The sequence below is a fragment of the Podarcis muralis genome, chromosome 3, assembly GCF_964188315.1.
Source record: "Podarcis muralis chromosome 3, rPodMur119.hap1.1, whole genome shotgun sequence".
NCBI classification, from domain to species: Eukaryota; Metazoa; Chordata; class Lepidosauria; order Squamata; family Lacertidae; genus Podarcis; species Podarcis muralis.
Genome location: NC_135657.1, coordinates 62,520,511 through 62,540,264, shown reverse-complemented (window position 1 = coordinate 62,540,264; position 19,754 = coordinate 62,520,511). Strand labels below are relative to the sequence as shown.

The 19,754-nt window shown below is 37.4% G+C and overlaps 1 protein-coding gene across 16 annotated transcripts in view; it reads left to right on the top strand.

Annotated features, from left to right (window-relative positions):
* The window catches only part of EYA4 (EYA transcriptional coactivator and phosphatase 4), a 110,852-nt gene that overhangs the window by 27,058 nt on the left and 64,040 nt on the right, over nt 1–19,754 (top strand). The window contains exon 1 of one of the 16 annotated variants that reach the window (XM_077925981.1): nt 13,923–14,180. The exons of 14 other annotated variants lie outside the window; for them this stretch is intronic. The gene's annotated coding sequence lies outside the window, so the exon portion shown is untranslated. Of the gene's footprint in view, nt 1–13,922; nt 14,181–19,754 lie in introns of those variants that run through there. One more of the 16 variants, XM_077925985.1, reaches the window with a different exon arrangement.

The following is a 19,754-nucleotide window of genomic DNA, read 5'->3' as shown; positions in this document are numbered from 1 at the left end:
AGTCTGGTCTGGACCTTTTCCTTTAGATTTGGCAGTTTCCTATCCCCACTGACTAAATACGCCTAGATGACTCGGGCTGATGGAAGCCAGAATCCAACAACATCTGGAGGTCCACAGGTTCCCCATGATATAAAGGCTCTCATCATCTGTAATAAGCATGCTTTCAAAATATTTGACAGTAGTTGTCATTATATTTCCCCCTTTTCAATATTAAAGGATGCAAGAGATTCATTGTGTATGCTGGCACTTCTCAAGTTAATATGTGCGAGGTTTGGAGCAGTTAATTGCTCAACATGATGTAGTATTTAAGAACACACCTTTAGATTCAATCCTGCCTAATATGAACAGTTCATCGGAACTCCCTTTATACCTTTCATCAGCTTCTGAACAGTTTCTCTTTGCCTCTGAGGATCACAATGTGTTTTAATTTTTAAATATGAAGTTTATTGTCATGATGGAAAAAGTGCGCAAAACACATAATGAATGGTTGAATAACTGCTAAACCTAATGGTGTAGTTTCCTCTTAAGCTCATAGTCCCCCCTATCTGTGGAAGAGAGAAGCAATACAAAGATTTGTAATTTTTGTCTAAAGAAAGATGATTACATTAGTGGTTGCCTCTGTATAACCAAATTAGTTTGGTTTTGTAACTAGTACATAACCATTATGTTGATGGCTAACAAGTCAAACTTCACAGGTTTCCTGGTAACTTTCTAGCGGGTAGCAACTTGGGTAAGACTAGTAATTATCCTATAAAGTTACCTACAGCTTGAATTGACAACCAATTGTATCACCAGTAAGTGATTGCTACTCAGCCTGTAACAATGTTTGCCGTCTACAAGGGAGAGCAACAATGGTGGATTCTAAGGTTACAGCTCCATCGATGGCTTGTGTTGACAGCAGACATACAGAAAAGCTTGAATAGTTTTTCTAGATATCTGAATCCTACTGTGAATTTAGAGCTCCCTATCTTTATTTACAATCCTAGTTCAGGATTGCAAAAATAGTTGGTGGATTTGTGAAACATGGTATAGAGGAAACCAAAAGATGTGGCACTCTTTTTAAAAATTATGTGAATTCTGCACTTATACCTAAGTTCTGTGCTTACATAGTGGTGTGGATAATAATGCAGTGCTTTGAAGCAAGGTGGATTTTGTAGGTGAGACATTTGCCCCTTCTTCAGTATGATACTCTGCTTACTTCTATAATTCTTATTATGCATTATTTCTGGACTAAAAAAAACATGTGTCTGATTGTTTAAGCATTTTAATACATTCAAGTAAGTGTTCAGTCACCTGAGATATTGGTGATTCAGAAAAGTAAAATTCGCTTAGTTTTCTGTATTAGTTATGTCTACAGCATATAAAATATTTGAGTTTAGTGTTAGTGAAGCTTAAATTAATATTAAAACACATTGCATTCTGTTTTGCCTAGAAATACAGTGGTACCTCGGGTTACAAACACTTTGGGTTACAGACTCCACTAACCTGGAAGTAGTACCTCAGTTTAAGAACTTAACCTCAGGATGAGAACAGAAATTGCACGGCGGCAGCGGGAGGCCCCATTAGCTAAAGTGGTATCTCAGGTTAAGAATGGTTTCAGCTTAAGAACGGACCTCCAGAACGAATTAAGTTCGTAACCAGAGGCATCACTGTAGATATGTGTGTTTCAATCAGTGCTGGAGACAAGCAACTATTGATATTTTAACTTAAAAGGGACTCCCTTCCATTGCTTCTTTATCCCAGATCTTAATAAATGGCAAACTGCTAACTAATTGAGTGTGCAACGCAGCATTGTGAGCATAGGTTAGTCCTATATCATGCATTACTGACCCTGTGAATTAAAAATGTGACACTTGAACATTTGTGTCTGTATCTTTATTTGGATATGTGGGAGGTTCCATTACATTCCCCACTGGTAAAATGTTGGAATTGGTTGAGTTCTGCATTTTTTAAATTTGGGACACCCCCCACCCCGAAATCTGTGTCATCGTCAGCTTTATTTAAAAGATTGCACAAATGGTGACATCTGGGAGCCAATTCACCATTTAATTAAATTAGCCTGTAATAAAATCTGCCATAATGAGATTAAAATTAATTATTAATCAGGAGCTGACATAGGCACAAAGCAACGTAAATAATAAATGAAGGCTGTGTCTGCTGTTTCTAATTGAGGACCTACTTCACTGCAGTAATACTTTTTATGAAGCGTTATTGGCCTTTTTGCAGTGCCTTAATATATCTTATTTAGACTGTGATCCTATACTCAAATTATTTGTTAATACATTTCACTGTCACTGTTGGTGTAGCATACTAGTTAGTGTTTATAGCAAGTTTGAAAGAGTGGTGTAAATTTACTGGAGAACTAAATATTTGGGTTTATATTGTATAATAAAATAGTGATGTCTTGCCCACAATGGCACTTTAAACTGCTTAACTATGTACAGAATTGTTTCCAAAGCCGTTTATGAGGACATTTAAGAGGATCAAGGGGAGGGACAGATGGACAAATCTAGGCTTGTGTAAGGTAAAGGTAAAGGTACCCCTGCCCGTACGGGCCAGTCTTGCCAGACTCTAGGATTGTGCGCTCATCTCACTCTATAGGCCGGGAGCCAGCGCTGTCCGCAGACACTTCCGGGTCACGTGGCCAGCGTGACTAGCTGTATCTGGTAAGCCAGCGCAGCACACGGAACGCCGTTTACCTTCCCGCTAGAAAGCGGTCCCTATTTATCTACTTGCACCTGGGGGTGCTTTCGAACTGCTAGGTTGGCAGGCGCTGGGACTGAACGACGGGAGCGCACCCCGCCGCGGGGATTCGAACCGCCGACCATGCGATCGGCAAGTCCTAGGCGCTGAGTTTTTACCCACAGCGCCACCCGCGTCTCTGTTAGGCTTGTGTACATCACTGCAAATTTACAATACAATTACAATACCATTTACCACAGCAGGAGCCATACCTGATCCTCTTTGCAAATTTTTCACATTTGTCATTTTGGGAGGTGTTTCTTTAACCTCTACCCACAAAAGGACTTCCTCTCTAGGGAGTCCTTTATCTCAGATGAACCCACCACAAGAAAGATGTGTCCTGCTTGTTAGGAAAAAAGGAAGGGAGAACTATGGAGATTCCCGGGGCTATTAAAAAAAACAAGACAGAAGCTGGAAAAGTGCACTAAAACGTGGAAACAGCAGGTCCTTAGGACCCCTGTGATTTCATTTGCCTGGTGTCCAAACATCTCACTTATCAATCATAATTTCACTAATTGGCTAATAACATTCACGGGCAGGGCCAGCTGAATGGGCTCATTTCCTAGAACAGAGCTTTCCAAACAGTTTTGTGACACATTAGTGTGTCGGCTGTGGTGTGTAGGTGTGTTGCGCAAATTCTCCCTGAGCTCTTCCCGGGGCTGGAAAGGGCTTAGTTTAATGTCCCGTTTGCTAGTAAAACTGAATTACTAAATTGTGAAACAATACACGTCTAAAAAGTGTGCCACGAACATGAAAAGTTTGGAAAGCTCTGTCCTAGAATCTCTTAGAAGGATACCCACACACTTTGTTTAATAATTTTATTTCATTGTAGTGGGCTGGACTAGATGGCCCTTTGGGTCCCTTCCAACTCTACAATTCTATTATTCTAGGAGGGCCAGAGACTTACCTTTTTAACAAAAGAAAGAAAGCTCAGACTGTAAGGCTCCTGCCTGGGGACACTAATAAAGTTCTTTACAGTCACCCCTTATTTTAAACCTTACATGTGAAAATACCCTTGAGTTGAAAATGGCAAATAGAGGATATGGTGGGTTCTTGGGTATCTGTCAGACCAAAGGTATTTAGCGGAAAGAGTGCGGTAGAAGAGGTTCTAAGCTAAAATCCAGTTAGGTTGAGCAATTCAGAGATAAGGTCTATGGTGAATAGTCTATATTATCTGTAGATTATAAATGTTCAGTATTTGCCTAGTGGTAATACAGTGGTACCTCGGGTTACATACGCTTCAGGTTACAGACTCCGCTAACCCAGAAATATTACCTCGGGTTAAGAACTTTGCTTCTGGATGAGAACAGAAATCGAGCTCCGGCGGCGCGGCTGCAGCAGGAGGCCCCATTAGCTAAAGTGGTGCTTCAGGTTAAGAACAGTTTCAGGTTAAGAACGGACCTCCAAAATGAATTAAGTACTTAGCCCGATGTACCACTGTAATTAAAAGTTGTCAAATAAAACTGACTTGTTGCCTGAGAATTACCAAATAATCTTTTCTGTAAATAGTTTAAATAGCCATTTCATGAATTACGCAGAGGAAAGATTTAAATTTAGAGTAGGCCTTCTTTCTTGCTACAAGTTTTTCTAGTTGTCTGTGATGAAATGACTTTCTGGTGGATCACCAGTTAAATGCTTCTTATCCTTTTGGTACTTTGCCTTAGACATCAGGATGTTGGAGAACTGTTTTCCTATTACATTCTACCCCTACCCCAAATCCTAAAAGTAAGCAGGAGTGAGTATTGCTAGACTAATCAGCAAGAGCTGTATTTGAATCACAATAATCCAGAATTGCTGACTCACTGTGGTTAATGGAAATGAGTATTATTCTGGTTCATAGTGCCCAATCACTTCTTCCTCACTTCTCCCCTGGCACAAGTGGGAGAAGAAAACCAGAAAGCCTTAATTAAGTTTGGCTTCCTGTGACCTCTGAGTTCATAATCCTGGTTTGCTGGTCTCTAACAAACAAGATTCATAAACCAACAATAAACTATGGTTAGGCTGGCTAGCGATCCTGGCTTCTTAGGGAGCAACAAACCAAGATCCTGGGTTCAAATGTCACAGAAAACCAAGCTTAATTGCAGTCTTCTGATTTTGTTTCTGTCTTTGACTGTGGAAAGGTTGGCCAGTGTGCTTGAGCAGGCCACTTATTCACAATAAACCACAAGAAGTGAGCCAACTCTCACTTATTGTAACATGTGAATATAGCCAGTAAGAGGAGTCAATTAACCATCTTCCAAATGCTCTTTGCTTCTGAATCCTTTTATAAAGGTTTTTTCTGTTAAATTTTGCCAAAACGTACTTTCAGTCTGTGCATATACACTGAAGGTGAAAGAAGAACGTGTTATGTGACCAGTGGAATATTTCCACTTATAGGCAAACCTAGGGATTTCATAATCTTAGTCACTCCATATCAAGCTTAGAATTTTCCAAATTCACTTTTTTCATATCTTGCCTCTCTCTGTGCCCCTGCATGGCATGTTGTAATAACCTTTTATGTGTTACACTAATACCATGTTGATTTCTGTTCAGAGCACAGGCTCATTCTTTCAAGTGTTTGGTTGCATTACACTTTTCAGTTGTATTTATCTCTGTTCTGTTACTGTGTTCAGAAGTTGTTTTAGTGTGTGTGTGTGTGTGTGTGTGTGTGTGTGTGTGTGTGTTTAGTAGAATTTAAGGGGTTTTGTCCAAACATTTCATACTTATTCCACTTACTACACATAGTTGACTGTGCCTCTTAGCTCAGACATTATAGTACTGCCAACAATGTATATTGAAAAGATCACTTGAATCAATTAACATAGTAAATAAATTCTCTGTAACTGCAGGCTGAAGCCCTTTTCCTCTAAGGATCATTTCTTTAATCTAGTAGTACCCACAATAGTCTTTACCTAATTTTTTACTTGGCAAAAAAGCAGTGTAATCAGATTAATCAGATTCTCCTTTGCTGCTGCAGTTCCCTGTACCCCAACTTTGTGACATCAGAGTGACACCACACTCAACCTTGTGACATCAGAATGACACCACTCAAACCTCTCTGTTTCTTCAGCAGAGAAGTAGTGGACAAATTTTGACTAAACAAACTTCAAATCACCCTTGACAACCATTAAATGACCCTGTTAGTTAGCAGGTCTTGTGATGATTTACCACATAGTGCTTGCATGGGGAGTTGTTTTGAGTGGCTGTTACAGCTTACCAATGGTGTCCAGGGGCTGCCTTGAGCATCTGCATATCAGAGGCATGCTGTAACAGTCAAAACAATTTCTTCTATGAGTACCATGTGGTGGACCATCACTGGACCAGCCGCCAACTAGTGGTTTCGAATGGTTAAAATGTAAGACTGGTATTGTTCCAGCTTTCAGTTACAAGTGTCAACACAGCATTATAATATGCCAACAAAACTAAAAGTTGGAAGAGGTTGAGAATTAAGAGCTATAAGTCTTTTGGATTTACTTTTAAAGCTTGCAATCCATATGCGCAGTCTTCACATCTCACAGGTTGGGGAGCACGACTGGAACCTGGCACAGGAGGCTTCAGGGTGAACAAGCCATTTGAGAAAATTACTTACTCTCTTTTACATAAGCAGATGCTTTCACTGTATCAAAAATTGTTCTACAAGCAGAACAGCAGCATGGGATTTCACCCATTGTGTTTGAATTTAGGCTAAATATGTTTTAAAGAATATTAATTTAATTTACTGTGGTATATTTAAAGCATTTGCTTAGCTGGAGGCTGTACAAAATATTTTCCCCTAACAGTAAAGCAAGCAAAAAATACGCTTCTCCTTATGACTCAAACTCAAGATTTTTTTTTTTTTTGGCATGATGTATTTACCTGAGAGATAAAAGGAATTTTCTTTTTAAAAGGAAGGTAATTGATTTGGTTGATTTCAGTTTCTCTTTTGGAACGGTGTAAAGAAAGATGAATTGTTTTTAAAGGTTTTACATTTGGCTCTTTAAATGACAGATACAGGAGTTCCAGCAGTTAGTCTACAATTCAATAGACTCTCCCATTCTTTCTACAAATATATAATAGTTCGGTTCCAAATCTTTAGTATTGTGCCAAATTAAATATAGGTCGCATGAGCAAATCTAGCTATGCAAACACACTTCTGAAAAATATGTTCACTTTACACTGACAGGCTCTAACTTTGTGTGGATCCTTAATTGTACTGGCATGAAGTCAAGACAATTCCCAGACCATTAGCCTAACTGCTGTTGAACTTCTAGAAAGACCACATTTCCCATCATTTGTAGGCGGATATGAACTCCACTGTTTTTACACCATGCTTTGGAATCGCCCTTTTGCAAAAAAATTTCTCCCAGGTTCAAAAGTCCAGCCTGGTTTTTATTACTAGGACTTTGAAGTAATAAGATGGTTTGTGTCTTTACAAGAGGTTTATTACTCCAGAACACTGATTTCCTCCATTTATTATTTTTAATAAATGAATTGCCCATTTGCAGAGATGTCTAAATAGGGCCTAAACTATAATAAACTAGCATGCCCAAAAGATTGAAGACATAAGCATACTATTTTGTATAGCTTTAGAGTTTTATTTTTTTTTCTGATGCTATATATTTAGGAGCTGGGTGAATAAACTTGACAGGAATTTAGTCGTCCCCCCCCCCCCCCCCAGCCTGGGCAGGTTGCCTGTTTCATGCCTGACTGAGTCCTGCTACTGTTAAGGATATGCTGAAGTGTTGTTTTTTTTTCTGACTTTAACTGCATTGTGACAAAATCCAGAGTCCAGTGGATTGTGGGACCGTCATAAGATATGCCTTGCTCACAGATCCTATTTGTGATGGGAATATAAATGATAACATTTTCTCTTTGTGGTAAAGATATGCATTGTGTATGTACATTTGAAGCAGAAATTGGAAATAAATTTTAGTGAAACTCATATTTTTAGAAATGTACCGGTAATTTTTAATGCTCCTTCAGATATGTATAAAATAATGTTAAAGCTTCAGGATCTAAAAGTTTGGTTTCATGAATGGAAGGAACTCATTTTCTGAGAATAAATCTTCAGAGTAGAAAGACCCTATCTCTTAATGGATCCAGTTTTTAAATTCTCCACATTGAACTGTTTTCTAAACTTTATATGTTTTCAGGCATTTCCAACTTTCCCATGCTCTTAAGGTAATAAGATTTGACATACCTCTGCCTCCCCATGGAGTATAGGAAAGCTGGAAATGTCTGTAAATGGATAATGTTAGAAGAAATGGGTTGGATCCAAAGGTTCCATTGCAAAAATGGAAGAGCTTTTGCTCCAACCATCATGTTTTCCTATTGACAGGGTATGAACTCTGTTCTCAGTGCAAATTCTCAATGTTCTGAACATATAACTGGGGATGTGCAATATAAACCTAACTGCTTGTTAGTTTTCCCCCATTCTTTGAGGGATGCATGTTTGTATAATCCCTTTATTTGAAATGATACATTTAAACACAATATTTTAAAGCATTTAAACTGGCAAAATCCTCATTTTACTCCATGTCAAGGTGGAACCTTTTAAACTAACTCCCACAGATACGCAAACTATCACACTGGTGCATATTCTCCAGGAAATGCTGGGAAAGAATGCTCACCAGTAAAAACATCATTTCATATCCAACATATGCCACATTTAAAGTCAAATCATTGAAAGAAATGCACTTGCATCCATTGATTTCAGTGAGCCTGACTTATGTTAGATATCAGCTGTAGGCTCTCCCTATTAAAGAGAACAGTGACTTTTCCATTGTGATATCAATTCCACCTCAAATATAGTATTCACACACGGCCCTACCTCAAATTGCCAGTATCAAAATTTTATTCTAAAGGTCTCTTGTTGTTTCCGACATGTAAGGACATATTGTATTCAGGCTGCAGTGCTTCTCCCGTTCTGTGTTTACACATATGCTTTGGGCATCTTCTGTTAATTACTTTTGGCATGTTCCTGCTTTTTCCTGTTCTTACTGGACTCAATACAGTTTGTGATAAATGTTATTGCAAGTTCTTGTTCTCTATCAACTCTGTTGTTACAGAGTTTTATAGTTTTAAATTGATGAAAGAATATTTATTGTGAATTAGAAGCTGCCTTGAGAGGAGAGCTTATAAATACTTTAAATAAATAAGTTCTGCTTTTAGGCTATAAGCAGCTCTAACACTCTTATTTACCTTCAATATCTTGTACAATTGTACAAATACTTTTCATAATTATCTGGGCTTGCTTAGAACCCATTGAGATAAATGGGACAGGTAAGTCATGACTAAAGTTTGGTTGATTTCAGTGGGAACTAAGTGCAATTAATGCATTTTCTCCCCCCCCCCCCCTTTTAAGCTTGTTTAAGAAACTTTATGTGCACACGCATGCACACACGGATTGTTCTCTCCCTATCTTTGTTTCCCATCTTGGGCATCTACAAGTACAGTCATACCTCAGGATAAATAGGCTTCAGGTTGAACGCTTTTGGGTTGAGCTCTGCGGCGACCTGGAAGTAACGGAGCGCGTTACTTCCAGGTTTTGTCGCTCGTGCATGCGCAGACAGTCAAAATGACGGCATGCACAGAAGCGGCGGAACGCGACCTGCGCAGATGCACTGTCACGTCTTACATTCTGTTCAGGATGCGAACGGGGCTTCGGAACGGACCCCGTTCGCATCCCGAGGTACTACTGTACCTGAATCTTAACTTGAAGCAGACTAATATTTTCTTTTATCACTTCCTTTGCTATTTTTTTTCTTTTAAAAGGATAATATATATTATATTAGTATTTCTATTTACTTTCTTTGAAAGTGTACTTTCAAATATACCTCTATTTTTGAAATATTTGTGAGTCCTATCCCCTACATTTCTGTCCTTGCACATTCACATAGCTTTATGTTTTAGGGTATGCAAACAAAAAGTAGTTTCATTCCTCCATCCATTCAAATTGCATTCATTTAGTTTTCATTTTTTGATTTTTCAAACTCATCCCCCTTTTGTTTTTCATTAAGGGGAAACTCAGCCAATTTTCTGCTACTTGTAGCATAGTATTGTTTTCTATCCAGTGGTATGAAATTTGTAGGCTTCCTAGTAATCTTGACGTTAGGAAATTTAGCACATTTCAGATAGTTATGACAAAGGATCTCATTTTATAGGCAATTAAAAAAGGCTGGCATAAGAGAACACTACACAAGTTCCTACCATTTCTTTGCTAATTTTATTTAGTTATTCCTTTTGAAATGTGGACATCTGCAGTTATCTAATTTCTAGTGCTTTATTTTCTTCCCTCTTTGATGTACTGTGGCCTGGATCCAAAGAGCTGAGTGTGGAGTTCCATTTAGTGAACTGTACTTTCTGCCTCCTCCTTTCTGTCTGTAACTCCATGTTCCCTCCAAAGCAAGTGGAATAGGGTCTACAGTTGTGGGGGAAATCGGCAGAAATCTGAAACCCTTCTCCTTGCATGAGTGGAAGTGCCATTGAATCTTAGCCAATGTTTTCATCTTATAATTTTGCTCTTTCTCTGTCTCTATTTATGTAATGTTTTTCATTCTTCCACACAGATTACTTAATCCTTGTCTTATATCACTTGCCTGCTATATTTTCTCAGAAGTTGATCTGTAACCCTTCTTTTTCTCTCAGTGGCATCATTCACACATCATGGTAATGCCATAAATCGTGGCTTACTGTGTATGAGGAAATGTGGCCACTTCACTAGTAATTTTTAGCTGTGAGTTGATAAACCACTCCTCACCCCCACCCCCACCTTGTATTTCTCTATTTTCTGTTTTGCTGAACAGGAACTCTTACAGAATACTGTGACTTTAAAAATCACCTTTCCCACTGAAACCTGGCTTCTTCCATATATACTGTGCATCAATTACTAAAATAAGCTGTAAATTATTTGAACATTCAGATCTGAAGGTGCTATAAAATATGAATTTGACATTTGAAGTAGTAAAAATTAGTACACTGTTACAGATCAACATTCATTTGTAAATATATTGTTTTGGATATGATGGCAAACTCTGGTATTATAATGCTGCTATATAAATATATGGTGCAACCACATTTTGAATAATGTGTACAGTTCTGGTCGTCGTCCTCAAAAATGCTATTGTAGAGTTGGAAAGGGTTCAGGAAAGAGTAACCAAAATTATCAAAGCAATAGAAGGCAACATGGTAGAAATGTATAAAATGATGCATGGTGTAAAGGAACTGGGCAGAGAAAAATAATTACTGTTTTCTCATAACACTAGAAATTGTGGCCAACTAATGAAGCTAAATGTTGGAAGATTCAGGACAGACAAAATAAAGTACCTCTTCATGCAGCACATAGTTAAATTTGTTCCCATAATAGGCAGTTTGACAACTAACCCTGATGGCTATGTTCTACTTCCACTTTCAGAGGCAGTATGCTTCTAAATACTAATTTGCTGGTAGCCACAGAAGGGGAGAATGTTGTCACACTCAGTTCCTGCTTGTGTGCAGCCACTCAAAATTCAAAATGTGCCCACAAGTCCAAAAAATATTGATGACCCCTGTTGTACATGCATGAGCTTTGCACCTTATCTACACTGGGTTGCATCAAACTAAGTCATAGAGTAGCCTCGTTGATTTCACTAAGCTTCAGAGTAGGCCCCTTGTTTATACTCTGAGTATGACTCTGTTGAATATCACCATTAGCTTTCTCCTCAGTGTTGAACAAAAATGCCTCCCATTCTCTGCCATAGTTGTAGATAGCAAATTTGAAGCGAAGGTCTGTTTGTTATTTTTTTTAAGCTCAGCAGTAGTTTTAAACCACTTCAGCTATCTTTGTTTTCCCATACAGAGTCTTAGAAACTAGTTTGAATGATATGAGTATTCTTTGCTAGTGATCTTGAGTTCTCAATTGCAGAACTTCTGTTTCGAGGATTCTCTGAAAAGAGGACTCACCAGCAAAATCAGTTTATTGGCATGGAGATACCATCAGAAGATGAGCAAGGGCATTTTTATTTTGAAAGACATTTAATCTCCATCTGTAAACTAATATTTTATTTTTGTTTTATATGCATTGGGTACATTGAGCTTTTTGGTGTTATTTTTTGTATTTTTATTTTTCATAAATGTTCAGATTATAAACTACATTAATTTATAAAAGAAAAACATAGCAGAACCATATGAACAAACATGTTGTTTGCATAGGTTTTATTTTATACAGATTTAGTTGCTGTTACTGCATTGCACCTTTTACTCTGTTTCCCTTTGACTTTTGTAGCAGTAAAAAACAAGGCTATAACAATATGCTTCCTTCAGAATTTAAACATGCTTCAGTGGGCTTTTATTGTCATAGAGTCTGCCCTGGTTTATGCTGGTTAATGCAACAAAGTGAGTATTACTTGAGATGTTAATGCTTCGGATAATTACAGCTGAGGGGCACCTGTTTAAGGAAGTGCAAATGCTCTGTATTATTTGGGGGTGGGAGAGAGGCAGTTGTAAATGATATTCCCAAGAATAACTATGAGAGCTTGGGAGCAGATTTTTAAAAATCGTGTGCATAATACATTTGTTATGTAACTTTTTAAAATAAAAGTTATGCATTTCTGAGTTACAACCAGATCTTAGATACATGAGAATGTCCATCAAATTCAAAATCTAGAATGTGCTATATATATTTCTAGTGCAGAATAGACTATGAATGGGAAGTCCTCAGTTAAACAGCATCCCAACAATTAACTCTCTAGTGATCTTAGGCAAGCTATTACTGTTTTCACCTCAGCCTCTGTTCTCTGTAATATTAGAATCATAGTATCAGCCTGCCTTACAGGGTTGTTGCCAGAGTTGCTGAGATAATGTCTATAAAGGGCTATTTATATGGTAGGGATTTTTTTTTCCTCCTTTCACAAATACAGCTTGTACTTCATGATATATACTTTACCTTTACCTCTCCTTTAATACACTGAGGACATGGGGTAGAGCATACTCATGTGTCTTTTAAAAAGTAATGTGGAAGATGGTCCTAAATGTAAGCATTATTAATGACCCTCATGGTCCTGGCAATCCTTTCTAATAATAAAGTGTTGGAGCTGTCAAATGATGGCACAAATATCCTAATCTACTTAGATAGCTTTTTAATCCGAGTCATCAATCATGTTTTATTAGCTTTAACAGAGTCAAGCTGCTGTCATTTAAATGTTGCACTAGGACAATGTGCCGACAATGTTCTGCAGGTGTAACTTTCACTCAAATGCTAAGTCTGCACAGCAAGCTAGATTGTGCTCATGTTGGGAGAGAGTGCCATCTTCAGTTTTAACTCTCCACCGAGCTTCTGAATTTTGCATCTTTGTAGAGTGTAAAATTATACTTCCTATTCCAAAGGAAAGGGTGGGAAGCAGGATTCTCAATACGATACGTGACCATCAATAAACTGAATTGTTATTTTTAAAACTATTAAATATTGTTTTACACAACTGTTGCAACATATGCCTTAAAATATGCTAAAGGCAGCTGGTATAATAATAGTTGCAATAATAATAACAATAACATTAGACAATACTCAGAATATTTATTTCCTACCTTAACATGCAAAGTACTATTGAAAGCACATATTTGTAGTACTACAGCAAAAATATACTATGGTAAAAATGGTGGTAACATGCATGAATAAAAAAGTCTTATCAGCATTGTTTGTTTTTTGTTGAGTTGATTCTGCCTATGGAGGAGAGAGAACAGATTTTCTGTGGATATTAAAGTAGTGTTCACTTTTATTTGGCAGTTCTCTTTTGTTTCTGGTATGTTACCAGAAACATCTACTGAATTCTTACATGCTAGTCCTGGGACAGATATGTTATTTATTCTTACCACTACTGCTGCTGCTTCGTTTAGAAAACACATTTTTTTAAAATAAAAATAAAAACGCTTTAGTGTTAGTATGTTTACACTTCATCTAGAATGAATCATTGATATAGTGTATGTGTATATATAGACGTAGCTCTGTGCATTTAAATTTTAAAGGGATTTCATACAATAAGAAGCAGATGTGTCACAGTGACAGCAGGCAAGTAGGGGCTGGGGAGCTGGGTTCATTAAAAGAGCCTTGGGATAAATGCACCACATAAGATACCCACTGAAAGACAGAAGCTGTTGATGAGGGTGACCTCTGAATGCAAGTCATATTACTATAAACAGAAGGGTGTGGAAAGCCATTGGTCTGAGCCAAGCTTGTTTACTATCCAGATCTCACTTTAGTTAACTTAAGTAAGCCCACTGAGCCTGCGGTGACTGCTCAAGGAAGAACAAAGTGTCTTTCGTTCTACCTGAATTTGAAACAATCGTGCTGTCTACAGAATTATCTGATCCTGTAACTGGCTACACATTTCCAGTGTTGGGTAGAGGAATTTTGTTGCTGAAGAACTTAATATATGCTTCCCCCCCCCTCCCAAATTTGAGTCAAAGTGTCTGGGGAATTCTTTTAAATATCTTGAGAGGGAAATGAGGTAAGCCTGTAATTTATTTCCGTATGTGACAATGATTAGCATGTTCAGAAAGCAATTGAGACCAAATAGTGTCTGTTTATTTAATCAAATCATTAATGAGATTTTTTCCTTTTTAGGGATAATATTCCTTAGTTTACTCTGCATGTTTTTATAGGTTTTTTTAAAAAAATTGATCACATCTCATATATTTGGAAGTTACTAACTGCTCTAACTTCAAACATCATTCATAAATGATAGTTATTTAAATATGCGTTCATGATATTTATACATTTCACAGTAAGCATCCTGCTTTTTTACAAATATATGAAATATTTAATTATGTTTCGGGAGAGACATAAGATCATCAGACATTTGGCAGAAATAAGTTTTCGTTCAAAAAAATAATAGCACTATACTGTATATTTTTACTCAGAAGTTACCCCTACTGTGTTCTGTGGGGATTACTCCAGGATAAGTGTGTTTTGAATTTTAGCCTCTGTGTGTGTTACAGAATACCTTTTACATACTTGTTTTGCAATGTTTCATAGACTAATGGCTGTTTGGAATGGAAAACTACACATCATTTATAGTATTTCTTTCGTTGTTAGATATTTTAATCTGACATTCCAGAGCTAAAATGTTGAGCTTGCTTTTTGTAGCAGTTTATCTGGGTTTAAAAATCATTCAAACATTTTAATATAGTTTATAGTGATGCAAATAATGTATTTGGCTGTAAAACAATAGCAGTTAAGCAATGCTATAGCTATGTATACATAAATGTTTTTTCTACCTTGTAAGGAGAACAGACCATAGAGTTAAGTGCTATATTGCACTTCAGGATTCGTAATGTGAATTGGCGTTAACAACTACTGCTTCTTAAATGTCTCTTTCATTCAAGAGAACTTGGGAGAGTCTTTTGCTTCAGGAGTATTTTATTACCTTAGAAAAGGAAGTAAAGTTTTGGAGAGAAAAATAAAATGCTTGAACTGTCCACTTGTGAAAATAGATTTAGAGCTGCAGGGAGTTGTATTGTTAAGGGACACTGTTTTGCAGAAAAGTATGATAAATTATTACAGCCAATATGCTCCTCAACTTGGTTTGTAAGGTCTAGTGAACAGCAAGCAGCAGTATCCAGTTACATGTTTCTTTTCTTAGATTGCTTAGTATTTTCATATTTCAGTTCAGCTGAACCATTTTTTTTTAATCAGACAGGGTTTGGCTTCTAAACTAACAGCTTTTAGAACACTAAAATTTTACCTATGAACAACTCCTACTAGTACATTTTAAAATGTTTAGATTAAACAACCCCCTTTTCAAAAATATTTTTGTTAGGATTTATTTATAATTACACTGTGGTTTTATAAAATAGTTTAATGAATACCATAAATTGAAACATAAAAGAGCATCCGGAAAGTCCTCTCAAATTTAATGTTGTAAAAATGATGAGTGTATGTTTAGAAAACGCAAGAGATGAGAGTATGTTAAAGAAAGACAAATATCAAACAACTTATTAAATGTATGTTGAATGATAACGGGTAATATTTGCTTACCAGTGTGTAATGTGAGATGAAGAACAAATATAATGTGCATTATATCTAGGTTAGAATTAAATAACATTGGTTAAAAACCTGTTTTTAACATTTGGAGCAGTCTGACAGAGATGTCTAAAAATATTTTCTTGTGATTTAAATGTGCACCAGTACTTCTATTTGTGAAATGCTTGGTTATGGGAAACCAACAAGAAATTTGCCCTGTATAAAAGTCCAATGAAGTAAATAGAAACATTATAAGCAAAGAGGAAAAAAATCAGAACAAACTGCATATACTGTAGAAAGGTTGTATGTTTTTCTCTAGCTAATTGACTTTTAAAGATTCACAAGACAATCCTATGTATGTCCGTCCACTCAGAAGTGCCACTGATATCAATGGGAGTAACTGTCAAGTACATGTGTGTGTAGAATTTCAGTCTTAAAGTACAATTGAGTTGAACTAAGTGGGATTTACTTCTGAGTAGACATGCATATAATTTTTAGCAAAGCAATACTGTCAAGTTTTTAAAAAAATAAATCCTGGTATTTCATTAATATGAAGATGTAAATAAATTTATTTATGTAAATGTAGGCATATTTACATTTTATCTTATAACTCTGGGCCAGCAATGATATGATTTAAAACAAAAGAAAAATAGATGCTATATGCTTATTTCTAAAAGTACTCAATAGTGAAAAGATACTTGTTAAACAAAAAGGGACTACATTAATATTAGTTGTAAGGCACTAGTACTTAGAACACAACAGTGAAATTGACATCCTTGCTTGGATGGGTTAGAACATAGTTATTAGTTTAATAAATACTCAAGAGGCAAATCTTGTAAACCTATTTATAACTGATCAAAATTGTAATTTTAGAAATAGCTATCTATTAAGAGAGCCCCTAACTATTGAAGATAGGTGTGACTAGGGATTCCCCCCCCCCATATGTCTGGCAGTAAATATTAAAGGAGGAAAAAAGACAATATGTGTGGATTTTTGCACAGACAACTGATACAAAGAGAAGCAGAAAACATTAATTGTAACAAATAAAGAAGCCTTCAACAACAACAACTTGTGCAGAAGTGTGACATGTAGCATTTTGTATGCTCCAGACAGTTATACATTAACATTGAAATTCTAGGAATGCCTACTCAGATGTAAGTCCCACTGAGTAAAGTGGAACTTACTTCAAGGTATAGGTGTATAAGATTGCAGCCTATAGCTACAGTCCTATACATAACTACTGGATGTAAGTTTAATTGAACTCAACTGGACTTACTTTAGAAACATGGCTAGGATTGTGCAATTAGTTGAGTACCCTTTTCAGATAAGCAACAATAGAAATAAAAAACTAAAATGTAAAAAGGATTTGTTATATATTTGATACATATTTATAATCGGTGACATTTCAGTTCATCCACTGTCTGAAGGTCTCCCCCTTACTCCAGAACTACCTTCCAGAGCATCATCAGTGTGATGACATTTCTTACTTCATTCAAATACCTAAACAAAATCCACATTTTCTATGAAATTTTGGCACAACTACCTAGAACAGTGGTTCACTATTAGGTCATTACTGAGGATCCCCTATTTTTCAAAAGCCAAGCCACATACCCCCTTGATAACTCTACTCTAATTACCTCTACAAAGCAATTTTTTGAACAAAATTTGGGTAGCCCCAAATAAGCAAAGAATTTTAGGCATGCTAAAAAACAGACTAGGGTTGAGTGATACCTGGTTTTCAACATCGTGATATATCAGCAGCTAAACATCAGGATATTCTGAAATATCACAGTGTTTGAAACTGGACATCAGACGTGGGGATGAGGAAAGGAGCAGTCACAGAGATTTGGGTGGGTGGGATGCATGCTGATCAGATGTAGGGATTGAAGGAGTTGTAGGAGATGTGAGGAAGTTCAAAAGTGAGGAAAATATGAATATTAAGAATTTGGATATGATGCTATAATTTTGTTTTTTGTTTTTTTCTCTTTTTGTATGTATTTTTACTGTTATTTCTTTTTTGTTTGTTTACTGTATTGTTGGGTATGGGATTATATGTGTTGGGTGATAAATGTAAAAAATCTTGAATAAATATTTCTTAAAAATAAATAAATGAAGGAATTGTAGTCATGGAGATCAGGCGGGTAGGTTGTGTGCAGATCAGGTGGGATGAGGGAAGGAGCAGCTGCGGAGATTGAATGGGGGGGGGAAGGAAGCAGAGACCCCTCTGCTGCATGGTAGAGGGGATGAAGATGGTGGGGTGCATCAAGCCACAGCCAGTGGTGGCAGCCAGCGAAGATACACATCTGCTGTGGCTGCTGCTGCTTTCCTGCTGACCGAGAAAAGCTGCTCTTTCTCAGTGCCAGGGGAAGGTAGTGCCATAGTGCCTTAAACTGAAAGTGATCAGCTGCCCTGTTCTCTGCCAGCTTGAGGGGCAGGCAACTCACATCAGCAGTGTGATCGGCTGAGATCATGCAATATTGGCGGTGCCTTGAAGTCGGTTACCCTGTTCTCCCTTGCGTGTGGAGTGTTATATTACTGCGTATTACCGGGTCAAAATTGTTATCGCAGTATGATTTCAAAACCAATTTTGGCCAATACAGTGGTACCTCTGGTTATAGACACTTTAGGTTACAGACTCCGCTAACCCAGAAATAGTACCTCGGGTTAAGAACTTTACTTCAGGATGAGAACAGAAATCCCACGGTGGCGGCGGGAGGCCCCATTAGGTAAAGTGGTACCTCAGGTTAGGAACAGTTTCAGTTTAAGAACGGACCTCCAGAACGAATTAAGTTCTTAACCCAAGGTACCACTGTATATAGAAAAATCACACAGCGCTAAAATAGACCATAAAATTTGATACATTACCATGTAAAAATGACCCAAAAAAATAGTTGGAGAGGGAAGGCAGGGGATGGGGCCGTGGACCCCTAATTGGGAACCACTGACCTAGAGAGATGTTAGAGCAGGGTATGACCATAGAAGCCTGTAAAGGTAAGGGCAAGGATCTCATGCTTAATGTGGAAGTAGATAGAAAGCCGGTGAAGGAATTTAAGAAAGGGTTTCATATGATTAGAGTTACAAGATATGTAAATGATTTTGGTACCAAAATGCTGGGTGGAAATGGAGGACCAGATGAGGCAATGAAGGAGTAGAGAGGTCACCCTCTGGGTTCAAGTACACTTCCACTTGTCCCACCGCTTTCTTCCAGGAAAACCCGCTGTTTACCTCTGAATTGGCGCGTGGGAAAAGCAGAACTGTGAATGAACTATCTGTCAGCCTAACGTGTCTCATAAGTGTTATGAGAATAAAGTGGGATATAGGTGGTGGTGGTCAGTAGAGAATTTGTATAAGCTGTGTTGAACTTGAAAGAGTTAGGGGAGGAATAAACTTTTGTTATGATATTTTGTCCTTTCTGTTATGTGTTGCATCATTCCTATTCTCCTCCTCTGCCAAATGTGGGATTCAAGTTGGAGTATTTGATCAGTAGGTCATCTTCTGAATGTTCACATCAGTTTCCATTACTATGAATTGAAAAAGGAATATGAGTTACAGATTAGCTTATAAACTCATTGTGCTTCTTACTGAGCCACTTCAAATTGCTAAAAAACATTTATGTTGCAGGCTGCATTATCCAGATTGTCTTAGCCCACAAAATAAAAGCATGATTTGAGATTCTAGACCACCCCTTCTCTTGCAGCCTCTGTTGCTGCAGCAGAAAGTGATGGCAGGCTGTTTCTGTTAACCTCTTGGTATGGTGTTCTAGCCGTAATCCTGCAATAGGAAACAGGCTGAAAGATTTGTATGGATCACCTTAGGTGTGTTTGGTAAGACAATCCCTCTACTTCCATGAGCCAGTGTTTACCTGATCTTATGACAGGAAGGTGGCATTATGTGGCATCCTCTCAAGCTGTCTGTACACCTGTCATAATGCATGTTGCCAGCTGTTCCATCATTGCATCTTGTGCCAAGTGCACATAATGCACCTGAGAATGCACACAAACTTCTGCATGTTGCCAGCTGTTCTCACCATTGGACCTTGAACACAATTCTGAGAATCAAT